The sequence below is a fragment of the Pinus tabuliformis genome, chromosome J (genome assembly GCF_031772625.1).
Source record: "Pinus tabuliformis cultivar Carrire ecotype Pingquan chromosome J, CPIR1, whole genome shotgun sequence".
In the NCBI taxonomy this organism is placed as follows: domain Eukaryota; kingdom Viridiplantae; phylum Streptophyta; class Pinopsida; order Pinales; family Pinaceae; genus Pinus; species Pinus tabuliformis.
Window position 1 is genome coordinate 1,085,135,888 of NC_142295.1, and position 15,637 is coordinate 1,085,151,524.

Consider the following 15,637-nt stretch of genomic DNA (forward strand, 5'->3'; position numbering starts at 1 on the left):
CACTGACACTGCCAAACATAACCGTATTGTTCCAAGCACCTTTTTGTCGAGAATCTCCCATTTTGCGTCTGTCATACTCGTTGGATTTTTTGTATTTCCTCTATATGGTAGGTACAAATCATTCTGATACAAATAATATTCCATCTGCATCTTCCATAGCTAGTAGTTTTGGCCGTTAAATTTCTCGACCCTAAACCTACCATCTTCCACCATTTCTCCCACTTGAACTAGGAACCCTTCTCTCCTGCGAGTTTATCATCCAAATATAACTTCAACTCTGATACAAGTTGTTAGAAAATTATATATTACAGAGCAATGGAACACATAAAATATTGCAGAAACACAAACACAAAAAATGCATAAAACAAGAGAGACATAGATATCTGTGGTTCACCCAATTTGGGCTACGTCCATGAAGAAACAAACAGTGCTTCATTTATATTATCCAGCAAAATGAAGAGATACAACCTATAATAGATCCATTGTAATTTCCTCTTCGCTCTCACACTATCACCTTTCCCTTTCTCACTCAGAATGATAATGCATAATCGCAATACAATTCCCTCATATAAACCGAGCATTGCCTTCTAAGGAAAAAAGCCCTAAATTAACATAACTTATATCATTAGATCATCCGCCTAATGAACGACTCAAATTGACTATGAAATTACAATATTTTACAAGGCAATTTTTATTATTTATTTTTAGCTTTGGCGATTAAACAGGTGGCGTTGCACACCCTGTTAGGAATTGGGGTCCAATGTGGAAATACCTCTGAATAAAGAATACAATCATGCTCCACACCCAACACAAAGAATTAGTCTTATAAGAAATTTTGAGCCATTCCTTGGAAGAAAAAGTATGAGGTTCATTTTCATTAACTTTGACTTATAGGAGTAAGGATGCTTGAATGCGATAAAGACCTTTCCCAAGGTGAGTAATGTTGTGCTAACTATTTATATCTCCTTTTTACTTGACATAGCCACGCTACCATGGCTTATTCAATACCCCTACGAGTTTATCTTGGTAACATACAAGAATGGCCCTGTTTCCTATTAGGTTCCTATAATTTAGGAATCAATATGCCTATCTTACTATTTCATTTTGGGGGTTACTTTGTAAAGTCTAGCATATGAAATCACTAGGTGTCATAGTCTAAAGGGTCTGTATGTATAAAGAGTCAGATGAGTTAAGGTCATTGTAATTTTTCATGTCATAAAGGGGTCCTTTAGCCCTAATGAAAATTTGTAAAGGCCTAATAGTCCATGAGGGGTCATTATTAGTGTTGAAGGGGTCACATCATGGGTTTGTTAGTGGTTTATACTTCGCATACCTCCATGATTTTAAATTTCATTATCATGACATGAGAGGGTTTGTGGTGGCATAGAATTCGAAAATTCTTCAAGCCATCCCTCATTTCTCCTTCATCCAAAGTGGAATTCGAGCTCTGAACTAGTTTTATGTTTCAAACAAGTTTGCAGACAATCGAAGGAGGAGTTTAAAGCTCAATGTACGTGATCGTTGTGCAACTGCTGCAATGAATGGTCAGGCTACGCAACTGTTGCACAACTGGTTTAAAGTCCCCACAGGGGTGTGTTTGCTAAAGTCTCTTGAGTGACAAGGGTTGGAAGGCTTCCATTTGTTGTCGACTTGCACCATGTGTTATGGTTATGACCAATTCCTATTGGAGTTTCTTTCCCCCGTAAAAATGACCAGGACAGGCTACTTCAGATATGATGGACACCAAGGTGCTTATGCATGGAGTAAGAGGTGTGGTGGAATGAAGTTATATTTGATAGTAATCAAGAGATGGAGGAGACAGGTGGATATTCAGGACCATCTGAGACTGATGCATCTCATTACAGGTGGTTACCACCAAACTTAGAGGAGAAAATGCAGGCCATCGATTTGTGCTCCCATGATGAGATCATTGGAGTTGGAGTGCTTGGATGTAGCAACGAAGAAGAATTTCCTCCTCAGGATACATCTTAGGTGCTCTGGGAAACTGGTATATTGAATTGCAAGATTCCAAATGGATTTTACTCAGTAATTCCAGATAAAAAAATTGAAGGCACAATTTTATGCAATTACAACTCCTGATGAGTTGTCTGCGTTAGGCCCCGAAAGTGTTAAAGCAGATACAATTCTTGTAGATGAGAAGCATAAGAGAGTAGAAAAATTTAAGCAATTTAAAATCACATTAGTGAAGGGTTTGAGTTCAAATTCAACATCAATGATTAGGAAAACTGCTGTGGTAGTTTGTAAGTTTTATGGGGGACCTCTTTGTGATGCAATGCCTACTAAGAATTCACTTGAAGAGACATCATTACCAGATAACCCGGGAATGCAGGTCTTACGTCAGACTAAAAGTGGGTTATGCCACCCATGGGAAATTTTATTCAAATTCCTTGCAGATGTTGTGGGACTTAGAAGTAAAATTCCAGTGGGCCTACCACTGTATGATAGGGGAACTGCATATGCAGATGCTTACAAGCACATGTCACTATTAGTTGTATTAAATTCCAATGAGCTATTAGTCGATGTCATGCGGTCCCTTGGCCAATTAATACCCTTCTCAATGAAAGCTCTTATCATGTACCATATTTATGGGACTGGGGAAAGTGATTATGTTGAGAATGATTCGCACAACTCTCCTCTAGAGCCAAATAGTCCAATGTTTGGATTTGCAAATAAAATGAGAAGTGAAAACCTAGAGCAAGAAGAACATAGCACACAATATTTATACTTAAGGAAAGGGGAGAATATTTCTACACAAGCAGGTCCATCATTTCCCAACATAAATCTAAGTCCAGCTGCGCGCATTGAGGGGAAATTAAGTCCATCCCAAAGTGAGCCAGATATTTCAAATAGTTTATGGCGACGTGGGCACAAGAAAGACATTATTGAATAATGCACAACTAGTCCAGTCATGAACATCCTTTGTTGAGGCTTTCTGGTTGATCTATTCTTAGTGGGCATAGACGTTCTTTTAGGGAAGATTTTGATTCTGTCAGCGCATCAAGTCCAGACCAGTATCCACAACATATTGTTTCTATAGGAAGGACTTCGACAATGGCCAGGCGGAATTCAGTTTACTCTCCCCACAGTAGTGGTGGGAATGAAAGGAGAAGAGAAACAAACCATGGCACATGGTTTGGTGCAGATTTTACTTAGTCAGATCATATTTCAACTTTAGAAAATCGTCGAATAAGGAGAATAAGTATGAGCATTACAATAGAAATTGGTGATGATATTGTCAAAGTTGTTTGAGCAATGAATGAAGCGATGAAGCAAGAACGACTTTTAAAAGATGAAGACCATTATGGCGGGGAAAAATGTGCCACTGCAGATGAGAAATAACAAAATGTTTCTGAAAATATTTCCTAATATGCAGCAGACTTTGTAGTTTGTGATGAAGGAATTGGTTCTAGAGAAAGGAAGGTAGAATCGAGCTCTTCAAAAGATCTTAACAAGACCTCTCAAAGCGGTCTTTCAATATCTTCATCTCCACAAGAATTTCAAAAAACAAGTACTTCAAAATCAATTGAGATGATTAATTCATGGAATCAAGTGTTACAATCTTCGGCTCATACATCCAAGCCTCTATTACCATTCCTAGAATGGAATATAGATTTTTCTGACTTGAAAATGGGTGTCCGTGTTGGTATTGGTTCCTTTGGAGAAGTTTTCCAAGGCATATGGAGAGGAACATAAGTTGCAATTAAGGTCTTGCTTGAGCAATATTTGACTGAGGAGAATATGGAATACTTTTGCAATGAAATATATTTTCTAACCCGCATGCATCATCTAAATGTGATCTTAATTCTTGGAGCCTGTACAAAGTTGCCTCATCTTTCAATGGTTACTGAATATATGGAAATGGGTTCTCTGTCTCACCTCCATACGAGTGGCTAAGGAAAGAGGCCTAGTTGGTGAAGAAGATTGAAGATGCTAAATTTGGAACTAAAGTATTTGAAATAAAATCATCAAAGTTGTCTTATTCAGGAGGAAACTCTTCAAGATCCTATGTTAGTAGATGCAAATGGAATGCTGAAAAAATCAAGGAAGACATCAACATTTTTTTCCATATTTATCAGAAGACAAATTCTTGGATGGTGTATCTACTCATAATTGTTCTTTTACAAAGAAGGTGAGAACATAGAGTTAAATGATTTTTTAGAAATCATGTTTATGTTGATGTTTCTAAATTGTATTAGTCTTGATATAACAGTTCCTATTTTTCTGCATAGCAAGTAAAGATGCATTGTATCTAGAGCTGTTATGAAACCAGCTCAAGGAAAGATAGAAAAGATAGATCAACACCTTAGAATTCAGCCTCTTCGAGGGGGCAACCTCCTTTACATTACATAAATGAACAATTCTTGGATGATACAAATGACAAAACCTCCTTTCTATATATAGGAGTCTAAGGAGTCACAATATAATCCAGCCGACCTAACAATAATAATATAAAGCCACAAAAATAACAATAGAGGGATTCTATGGGGCACAGAAATAACAATATGGGGGTAATAGGGGCACAACAATATAAATAAGGGGTATAACTACAATAGTAATGGGGTAATCACTAGTATTATAGGGACCCAACATGCCCCTCTCCTTCAAAAAAGTGTTGTCCTCAACGCTTGAGCAGTTCTGGATACTTCTGCATAAAATTCTCATCCTCCCATGTGGAATCTTCAGCGGATAAGTTCTTCCACTTGATAAGATACTCTGAAATTGATCGATTTCGTAGCTGTCGAGTTCTTGTTTCTGTGACTGCTTCCGGTTCCAATATAATTTTTCCTTCCTCGTCAAGTTCTGGCAATATTGTTTGAACTGGGAGCTTGTCGCCTATAACCTTCTTTAAACATGAAACATGGAAAACTGGGTGCAATCGAGAAGCTGCAGGAAGCTCCAATTTGTATGCCATAGTACCAATCTTTTGCAACACCTTGTACGGACCATAATACTTTGGTGATAATTTATTATCCTTCTTAGCTTGCTTTAGGGACATTTGCTTATATGGTTGTAGCCGTAGGAATACCCAATCACCTACATCAAAACTTCTTTCACTGCGATGTTGATCTGCCTGTTGTTTCATTCTATTTTGTGCCAACACGAGGTTATCCTTTAAGAGTTGGAGGACTTGTTGTTGATGTTCGATGTGATGTTCCACTGCCTGAACCTTAGAATTTTCTCTTAAATATGATGTGATGGATGGTGGTTGATACCCATAAAGTGCCATAAATGGGGTCATTTTTGTTGCTGTATGGAAGGAAGTGTTATACCACCATTCAGCCAGAGGCAACCATTTGACCCATTGTGTCTGTTTATCAGATACAAAGCAACGAAGATATCCTTCCAAACATTTGTTTACTATCTCAGTTTGCCCATCAGATTGAGGATGATAAGATGAGCTATGAGCTAACTGAGTACCAAGACAAGAAAATAATTCTGTCCAAAAATTTCCAGTGAAAATGGGATCTCTGTCACTTACAATAATCTTTGGGTTTCCATGTAGCTTTTGAACTGTTTCCATAAATGCAGTAGAAACTGTACTGGCTTTAAATGGATGTGATAATGCACAAAAGTGTGCATACTTGGTAAGTCTGTCAACTACCACCATGATGACACTCTTTCCCTCAGACTTGGGTAAACCTGTGATAAAATCCATTGAAACCTCCTCCCAACGTTGGCTTGGAATGGATAAAGGTTGTAATAGACCCGGTGTCTTAATTGTTTCAACTTTATTTTGTTGGCAAACCAAACATTCCGCCACAAACTTTTGAATATCTGATTTAAGGCCATCCCAAAAAAATTCCTTCTTAACCCTGTGGTAAGTTTTTAAAAATCCTGAGTGCCCTCCTAAGGGAGAAGTGTGCAATTCCATAAGAATCTTTTGTTTTAGCTGGGAATTCTTACAGAGGTATAAGCGATCTTTGTACCATAACGAATCATTTTGCCAGCTAAATGTATCAGAAGTACTGGAATCTTGTTGTAGCTTTCGAATAAGTGCCCACACTTCTTCGTCATTCTTCCATTCCTCCTTTGCTTCGTTTATCCAATCTGGTTGGATAATAGAAATGGCACACAACAATGCTTCCACATCCTCATCCTTTCTTGAGAGTGCATCTGCCACCACATTTTGCTTCCCTTTTTTGTAGATGATTTCAAAGTCATAACCCAACATCTTTGTGACCCACTTTTGTTGCTCTTCAGAGGATAATCTTTGTTCTAAAAAGTATTTAAGGCTATCATGATCCGTTTTTACCTTGAAGTGTCTTCCCATTAGGTAGGGTCGCCATTTCTTAAGTGCATGGAGTATTGCCAACATTTCCTTCTCATAAATAGCTTTGCTTAAAAACTTTCCCTTGATTGGACGACTTTCAAAAGCAATGGGTCTTTCATCTTGCATTAGAACAGCACCAATTCCATTTCCTGAAGCATCACATTCCACAATAAAGGTTTTTGTGAAGTCCGGTGTAGCTAAGACCGGTGCTTGGCACATTGCCTCTTTAAGATGTTCAAAGGCCTTTGTTGCTTCCGGAGTCCATGAAAATGAATCTTTCTTCAATAATGTTGTTAGAGGTGCTGCTATTCTCCCATAATTCTTAACAAACTTGCGATAATACCCTGTCAACCCAAGAAATCCTCGCAGATGCTTTATGGATGTGGGGATTTTCCATTCCTTAATGGCTTTAATTTTGCTAGGGTCTACCTTAACTCCTTCATGAGATACAATATGACCCAAATATTCCACCTCCTGGACTCCAAAGAAACATTTGGATCTTTTTGCATATAATTGTTTCTCCTCCAATAGTTGTAGCACCTTGTCAACATGTTCAACATGATCCTTCCAAGACTTGCTGTAGATTAGTATATCATCAAAAAATACTAACACAAATTTTCTAAGGAATGGTTTGAAAATTGAATTCATCAAACCTTGAAATGTTGAAGGTGCATTGGTAAGGCCAAAAGGCATGACCAAAAATTCATAATGACCCTCATGAGTTCTAAATGCCGTTTTCGGAATGTCTTCAATCTTCATTCTGATTTGATGATATCCCGAACGAAGATCCAACTTGGTGAAGTAAATTGATCCATGCAATTCATCCAGTAATTCATCAATGACAGGAATGGGGAACTTATCTTTAATAGTGAGCTTGTTGAGCTCCCTATAATCTGGACACATGCGCCATGATCCATCCTTCTTGTGCACCAATACTACTGGAGCTGAGAAAGAACTTTGACTCGGTTGAATTATACCAGCCTCTAGCATTTCTGCAACCATACGTTCAATTTCACTTTTTTGGACATATGGATATCTGTACGGCCTGATGTTTGGAGGAACACTTCCTGGAATCAGATGAATAGCATGATCATGATCACGCATAGGTGGGAGACCTTTGGGAGTCTCAAATACCTTGGAATGATTGTCCAGGACTTTTTGGAGATCTGGAGAAATAGATGATTCCAATGTGGAAACATCTAGCGAACATAATTGTGCAATTACACCTCTTTGCTCCTTTTTTAGAAGCTTTGTCATGCCATTAGAGCTGATTATCTTTCCTGGTTTCCCTGCAATACCCCTTAATTCAACTTCCTTTCCTTCCACAGAAAATTTCATGAAAAGTTCTTGAAAATTAAAAGCTATTGTACCCAAGGATTGTAGCCATTGGACTCCTAGTACAACATCAGCACCTCCCATTGGAATGGAAAGCATTGGGCTAGTCAATACATATTCTCCCATGGATAGCTTGATATTATGGCACTTTCCAGAACAATTTATTGTTCCTCCATTTGCAATCATCACTTGACACTCTGGTGCTGGATATAGGAAGCAATTCAATTCTTTTGCTACCCTACAATGAATAAAATTGTGGGTGCTTCCTGAATCAATCAACACTATTACCTTTTTCTTCTTGATTTGTCCTTCTATCTTGATGGTTTGAGGAGTGGTAATTCCCGCCAATGCATTACAAGATATGGTCGGATTTATTTGTTCTTCATCTAGGCTTTGTTCCTGGAATATATCCTCTTCTTTTGACCTTTCTTGCTCCTTTTCTTCTTCCTCTTCACAATCTATGTAGAATAATTTCTTCTCAGCACACTTATGACCTTTTGTGTATTTGCTATCACAATTGTAACAAAGCCCTTTTGCTCTTTTTTCTTCCAATTGTTGTGGTGTCAACCTTGTAGGTTGTGGAAGACTATGGGCAACAACACTTCCGTCTTTATAGTTGTGAATGGTATGCTTCCTAGTTGCCATAATTTTGCTTTCCATTTTTCTTGCTAACCTGAATGCCTTCTCTAATGAATCAGGTTCCCAAAGGCGCACATCATGTTGGATATTATCCTTTAAAGACCCTATGAACACATCAATCCTATGCTCCTCTGGAATATCTTTTACCCTTATGTTCAATTTTTGGAACTCCTCAATGTGCTCCATTATTGAACCCTTTTGTTTGAGACTTATCAATTGGCTAAAAAAAGTGTTGCTTTTTGTATCCTCATAATGTGCTATCAATTCTTCCGTAAAAATTGCCCAAGTGATAAATTGTTTACGAGAACAAAGCCATTGATACCATACAAACTGATTTGGTTCCAAATATAAAGTTGCCATACGTACCTTTTGTGTGTTTTGCACATTATTGAGATCGAAGAATTGCTCCATCTGTAATATCCATGTGGCGGGATCCTTGCCATCAAACTTCCTCATATCGATTTTTGGAATATGGTGATTCTTCGATCCAACATTAGCGTCTACGGAATCATGATTAACATTTCTTTTGTTCTCATCATGAGTTTCCTTTACTACCTTTTCACCATTAGTGACCCTTTCTTGTAGCAACTTCTTCAATTCTTCCATCGAATCCTCCATCTTAGCTTCCATGCCCTTTATCTTTGATTCCACGCCATTTATCTTAGATTCCACGCCATTTATCTTAGATTCCACGCCACTTATCTTAGCTTCTGTTAGCTTTTGTGAGCGTGACATTTGTTGCACTTGTTCTTGTAATTTTGATATATCATGTAGCATTTCTTCCTCTTCTTCATGAGTCATGCTAGAGCTTTCAGGTTCCTTACTAGGTGTTTGCATTTTCTTTCCTCGGGGCATCAGTTACCGATAATAATGCTTTACTATGCCCTTTGAATTCCGTTAAACCAAGCTTACACAAAAATTAAAAAAAAAAAACTACACACCTTTTTTCACTTTATAGAAGCCTGATATTGAATCTGATGTATCTCTGTAATTTGGATCATCCAGTTCTGAAATTGCTACCTGTAGTAGCCTTCTGCGTCCTCTTTCCAATGCCACAAGTCTGAGCCAAATTGGATTCTCCAAGGAAGAGTTATGTGAAATCTCCCACAGTGACTTGCTTTTAGACTGGTTCAGTAGAGCAAACTTGTACGACGTGCCACGAGTCACTGTTTCAACCTTTGAATCTGAAACACACACACAAGAAACTACAGTCCGTCCTCTTTCTGTACCTTCTTACGAAATTTCAATCCGATCCTCAGAGAGAAAGTTATGACGATTTTCCCCAGGTCACCTGTTTTGAATGTAATTCAGGAGTCTGCAAAAAGACCAACTTCCTCAGATCATATCTCCGCAAATATCGTGCGAAAAGCTCTGAAATTCGGACCCAAGGTTCAGCGCGATTTCTTCTCAAATGGTTTTTTTTTGCGACTTCTGAAACGTCACAGAAAAAAAGTTATAGCGAAAATGCCACGATGACCTGTTTGGAGCAGCGAAACCCTAGAATCCAAAGCTCTGATACCAAATGTTATGAAACCAGCTCAAGAAAAGATAGAAAAGATAGATCAACGCCTTAGAATTCAGCCTCTTCGAGGGGGAAACCTCCTTTACATTACATAAATGAACAATTCTTGGATGATACAAATGACAAAACCTCCTTTCTATATATAGGAGTCTAAGGAGTCACAATATAATCCAGCCGACCTAACAATAATAATATAAAGCCACAAAAATAACAATAGAGGGATTCTATGGGGCACAGAAATAACAATATGGGGGTAATAGGGGCACAACAATATAAATAAGGGGTATAACTACAATAGTAATGGGGTAATCACTAGTATTATAGGGACCTAACAAGAGCTTTCCACTTTTATGAAGTGAATTCGACCATGTAGAGTGGTAATTCGAATTCCTCATTATATATAATGATGAAAATACATTGAAAATAGTTATGGGTTGGAGTGTTAGAGGCTAGACTATATTTTTCTGCAAGTATTATATCGTTTCCTGAATGAATAGAAGAAGGAAGATGCAATTTTGACAGGGATTCTTGTGTCAATATTTATTAGTATGTGTGTTTCCTTGTGATCTGGTTTATATGTTGCCTTCTGATTTGTTTTTAATATATTTTTTCATGGTGTAAACATTATTCATGCTTAGTCTGAGAGGATTTTTTTTTTAGAATTCACCTAGTGCTCTGATAAATTCAATTGATCATTATACGTGTGTCATTTTCTTCCATGGTAAGTTGAATTCATCCTTGTTTGGGTGCTCAATTTGTCATTCTTCTTTTACTTCACTCATCCTACCACTACAACGAATTTGATTGATTACCAATAGGTCTGCCTACCTTGCCCCTGTGTGGATTGCACCATATTCCTTATTCCTTCAGATCTGTAATAGTGCTCTGATCTTAAGTAGTCCTGCCCTTTGCACCCACCTTCAATAAATCAAACTTAAAGCTACCCTTTTGATCAATATAACCAACCTAAAATCTAGATCATATCAGTGATTTATTTGATTGATAGCACAAGATAGTGAGAGAGCCCTCTCCAAGGCTGGGGGGTTGTACCTTAGCCTAAAAGAGGTTTGTGGTTACCCCTGTGATCATTTTTTTTATCCTAGTGGTTAATTACAGGGTGCTAACATATTGCAGTCGTTGTGGGGGATCGAAGTTTCTATCTTCCCCAGGAAAGAATGACAACGATCTAGATCCGATTATTGATGGTGAACAATAGTTGGACATCAAAAGGCTGTATATTTTTCATCGGGCGACTCCATTGTCAGAGAATCCAGGTTGCAAAACACTCATGGCGACTCCACTATCTAAAGCATTCAGAGCTTAAATTGCTGATCTAACTGCTTGTCAAACAAGATGACAGGGTATGTGGCAGACCCTATTTATATTTAAGGTTTCAAAGAATACTGGGATAATTTTGATGATGCTTTCTCAATTTTTTTACCTATTTATTTAAATTCATGCAAATGTAGCTCTAAAGCCAAGACCAACTTTTTAGAAGAGTTTGCTGAAAAACTTGAGAAAGATCTTCAAGCCTTAGAAGTTCAAATTCAGTCCCACAATTTCCAATGTCAAAATCAGCCCTTTGAGAACCTTTGTCAGCCAAAACGAGAAGTGGTAGTGTTGCCTTTTGATATTGAGATTGAGGAGTGTTTTGAGAATGGGTTTGATGACTCACAGTTGAAACTGTATGATGGAAATGAAAGCATATATGAATTGTCCAAGCATGATGATCAATTTACAGAATACTTTGAAGATCAACCAGTAAGTCATGTCTTTCATGATCCCATAATTATCTACATGGAGTAATTGTTCACTACAAAGTCCCGATCATGTTTCAGCCATGAAGATCAAGCCTACAATAAGTTTCTGTTGCCCTTACATGTTCCAATTTTGATTTTGCTGAAGCACAATCAAGAAGTTACGATTGAGAAACTACTGGACTGGTTGCATTGGCATTTTAGTATCACCTAATTCATCTTTTCAGAGATCAGTTTAGAGTAGGTTGATTTGTATATAAATAAGCTTATAGGAATGAGAATGCTTCAGTATTCAGTTGCATTAGTGTATTTATAATGTGGATTTTATTTTTAGTCTATATATTGGTCACATTGCAACAATTTGGCTTAAGTTGGAGAAGGTCGTAGGTCAGAGTAGATTTTAGTTTGATTCCATTGCAAAATGGTTAGGCTACTAATCTGCAGTGTTCTTGGCACCTCACGGGAAGGCTAACATCCCCATTGGAGCCAATGTTAGGGTCCTATAATCTAGGAATCAATATGCCTATCTTACTATTTCATTTTGGGGTTTACTTTGTAAAGTATAGCCTATGAAATCACTAGGTGTCATAGTCTAAAGGGTCTGTATGTATAAAGAGTCATATGAGTTAAGGTCATTGTAAATTTTCTTATATTAAAGGGGTATTTTAGCACTAATGTGAATTTGTAAAGGTCTAATAGTCCATGAGGGGTCATTATTAGAGTTTAAGGGGTCATGTCAAGGGTTTGTTAGTGGTTTATACTTCTCATAACTCTGCGATTTCAAATTTCATTATCATGACATGAGAGGGCTTGTGGTGGCATAAAATTCAAATTTTTTTCAAGCCATCCCTCATTTCTCCTTCATCCAAAGGGAAATTCGAGCTTTGAACTAGTCTGAGGTTTCAAAGAAGGTTGCAGACAATCGAATGAGGAGTTTAAAGCTCAAGGTACGTGATCATTGCGTAACTGTTGCGTTGACTGGTCAAGCTATGCGACTGCTTTAAAGTCTCCACAAGGGTCTATTTTCTAAAGTCTCTTGAGTCATAAGGGTTGGAAGGCTTCCATTTGTTTTCACTTGCACCATGTATTATGCTTATGACTAGTTCCTATTGGAGTTTCTTTCCCCGTAAAAATTACTAGGACATGCTACTTCAGATGTGATAGACACCAAGGTGCTTATGTATGGAGTAATAGGTGTGGTGGAATGAAGTTATATTTGATAGTAATCAAGAGATGGAGGAGACATGTGGAGATTCAGGACCATCTGAGGATGATGCATCTCATTAGAGATGGTTACCACCAAAGTTAGAGGAGAAAATGCAGGTTATTGGTTCGTGCTCCCATGATGAGATCATTGGAGTTGGAGTGCTTGGATGCAGTGATGGAGAAGAAGTTCCTCCTTAGGCTATATCTCAGGTGATCTGGGAAACTGGAATATTGAATTGCAAGATTCCAAATGGATTTTACTCAGTAATTCCAGATAAAAAGTTGTAGGCACAATTTTTTGCAATTCCAGCTCTTGATGAGTTGTCTATGTTAGGCCCCTAAAGTGTTAGAGCAGATGAAATTCTTGTAGATGTCGAGAAGGATAAGAAAGTAGAAAAATTTAAGAAATTTACAATCACATTAGTGAAGGGTTTGAGTTCAAATCCAACATCAATAATTAAGAAAATCACTGAGTTTTATGGGGGACCTCTTTGTGATGCAATGCCTGCTAAGAATTCACTTGAAGGGACATCCTTAGCAGATAACACAGGACTACAACTCTTAGGTCAGATTAAAAATGGGTTATGCCACCAATGAGAAATTTTATTCAAAGTCCTTGCATATGTTGTGGGACTCAGAAGTAAACTTCTAGTGGGCCTACAACTATATGATAGGGGAACTGCATATGCAAATGCTTACAAGCACATGTCAATGTTAGTTGGATTAAATTCCACAAAGTTATTAGTTGATGTCATGCGGTCCCTTGGCCAGTTAATACCCTTCTCAATGAAAGTTCTTATCATGTACCATATTTTTGGGGTTGGGGAAAGTGATTCTGCTGAGAATGATTCGTGCGACTCTCCTCTAGAGCCAAATAGTCCAATGTTTAGATTTGCAGACAAAATGGGTAGTGAAAACCCAGAGCAAGAAGAACATAGCCCACGATATTTATACTTAAGGAAAGGGAAAAATATTTCTACACAAGCAGGTCCATCATTGCCAAACATAAAGCTAAGGCCATTTGCATGCATTGAGGGTATATTAGTCCATCCTGAGGTGAGCCAGATATTGCAAATAGTTTTTGGTGATGTGGGCACAAGAAAGGAAATTTTGAACAATGCACAACTAGTTCCATTCCTAAACATCCTTTTATGAGACTTTGTGGTCATTCTATGCTTAGTGGGAACAAACATTATTTTGGGGAAGATGTTGATTCTGTCATCGTATCAAGTTCGGACCAGTCTCCACAAAACATTATTGCTATAGGAAGGACTTCGACAGTGGCTAGGTGGAATTCAATTTACTCTTCCCATAGTAGTGGCGGGAACGAAAGGAGAAGAGCAACAAACCATGACACATGGTTTGGTGGAGATTTTACTCGGTCAGATCATATTTCAACTTTAGAAAACCATCGAATAAGGAGAAGAAGTATGAGAATTACACCAGAAATAAGTGATGATATTATTAGAGATGTTCGAGCAATGAATGAGGTGACAAAGCAAGAACACCTTTTAAAAGATGAAGACCATTATGGTGGGGAAAAAAGTGCCACTGTAGATGAGAAATAAGAAAATGTTTCTAACAATCTTTCCGAATATGCAACACACTTTGCAATTGGTGATGAAGGAATTGGTTCTAGAGGAAGGAAGGCAGGATCCTATTCTTCAAAAGATCTTAGTCAAACCTCTGAAATTGGTCTTTCAGTACCTTCATCTCCACAATAATTTCAAAAAACAAGTACTTCAAAATAAATTGAGATGATTAATTCATGGAATTGAGTGGTACAATATTCGACTCATACATCCAAGCCTCTATTACCATTCCCAGAATGGAATATAGATTTTTCTGAGTTGAAAATGGGTGTTCATGTTGGTATTGGTTCCTTTGAAGAACTTTTTTGAGGCACATGGAGAGGAACAAAATTTTCAATTAAGGTCTTGCTTGAGCAAGATTTAACTGAGGAAAATATGGAAGAATTATCCAATGAAATATCTTTGCTAAGCCATATGCTACGTCCAAATGTGATATTATTTCTTGGAGCCTGTAAAAAGCTGTCTCATCTTTCACTCTTCATTGAATATATGGAAATGGGTTCTCTGTCTCACTTGATCCATACGAGTGGCCAAGGAAAGAAGCTTAGTTGGTAAAGAAGATTGAAGATGCTAAATTTGGAACCAAAATATTTGAAATCAAATCATCAAAGTGGTCCTATTCAGGAGGAAACTCTTCAAGATCCTATGTTAGCAGATGAAAATGGAACACTAAAAAAATCAAGGAAGACATTAATGTTTTTTCCATATTTATCAGAAGACAAATTCTTGGATGGTGTATCTGCTCATAATTGTGCTTTTGCAAAGAAGGCGAGAACAAAGAGTTAAATGCTTTTTTAGAAATCATATTTATGTTAAAGTTTCTAAATTGTATTAGTCTTGATATAACAGTTCCTATTTTTTTGCATAGCAAGTAAAGATGCATTGCATCTAGACCTTTCATCTTTTATGAAGTGAATTTGACCACCTAGATGGTAATTTGAATTCCTCATTGTATATAATGATGAAAGTACATGGAAAATAGTTATGGGTTGGAGTGTTAGAGGCTAGAGTACATTTTTATGAAGTTTTGTATCTTCTCCTGAATGAATAGAAGAAGGAAGATGCAGTTTTGTCAGGGATTATTGTGTCAATATTTATTGGTATGTGTGTTTCCTTTTGATCTAGTTTATATGTTACCTTCTGATCTATTTTTAATATATATGTTCATGGTGTAAACATTACTCATGCTCAGTCTGAGAGGAAACTTTTTAGAATTCACCTAGTGCTCTGATAAATTCAGCTGATCATTATATGTGTGTCATTTTCTTCCATGGCAAGTTGAATTCATCCTTGT

The 15,637-nt window shown here is 37.4% G+C and overlaps 3 pseudogenes; all 3 read left to right on the top strand.

The window, feature by feature from the left end:
• Window positions 1-1,708: 1,708 nt before the first annotated feature.
• On the top strand, window positions 1,709-2,911 carry LOC149230758 (uncharacterized; annotated as a pseudogene).
• Window positions 2,912-3,072: 161 nt separating this feature from the next.
• On the top strand, window positions 3,073-3,981 carry LOC149230759 (uncharacterized; annotated as a pseudogene).
• A 7,160-nt stretch (window positions 3,982-11,141) lies between these two features.
• LOC149230760 (uncharacterized) lies at window positions 11,142-13,906 on the top strand (annotated as a pseudogene).
• The last annotated feature ends 1,731 nt before the right edge of the window (window positions 13,907-15,637 follow it).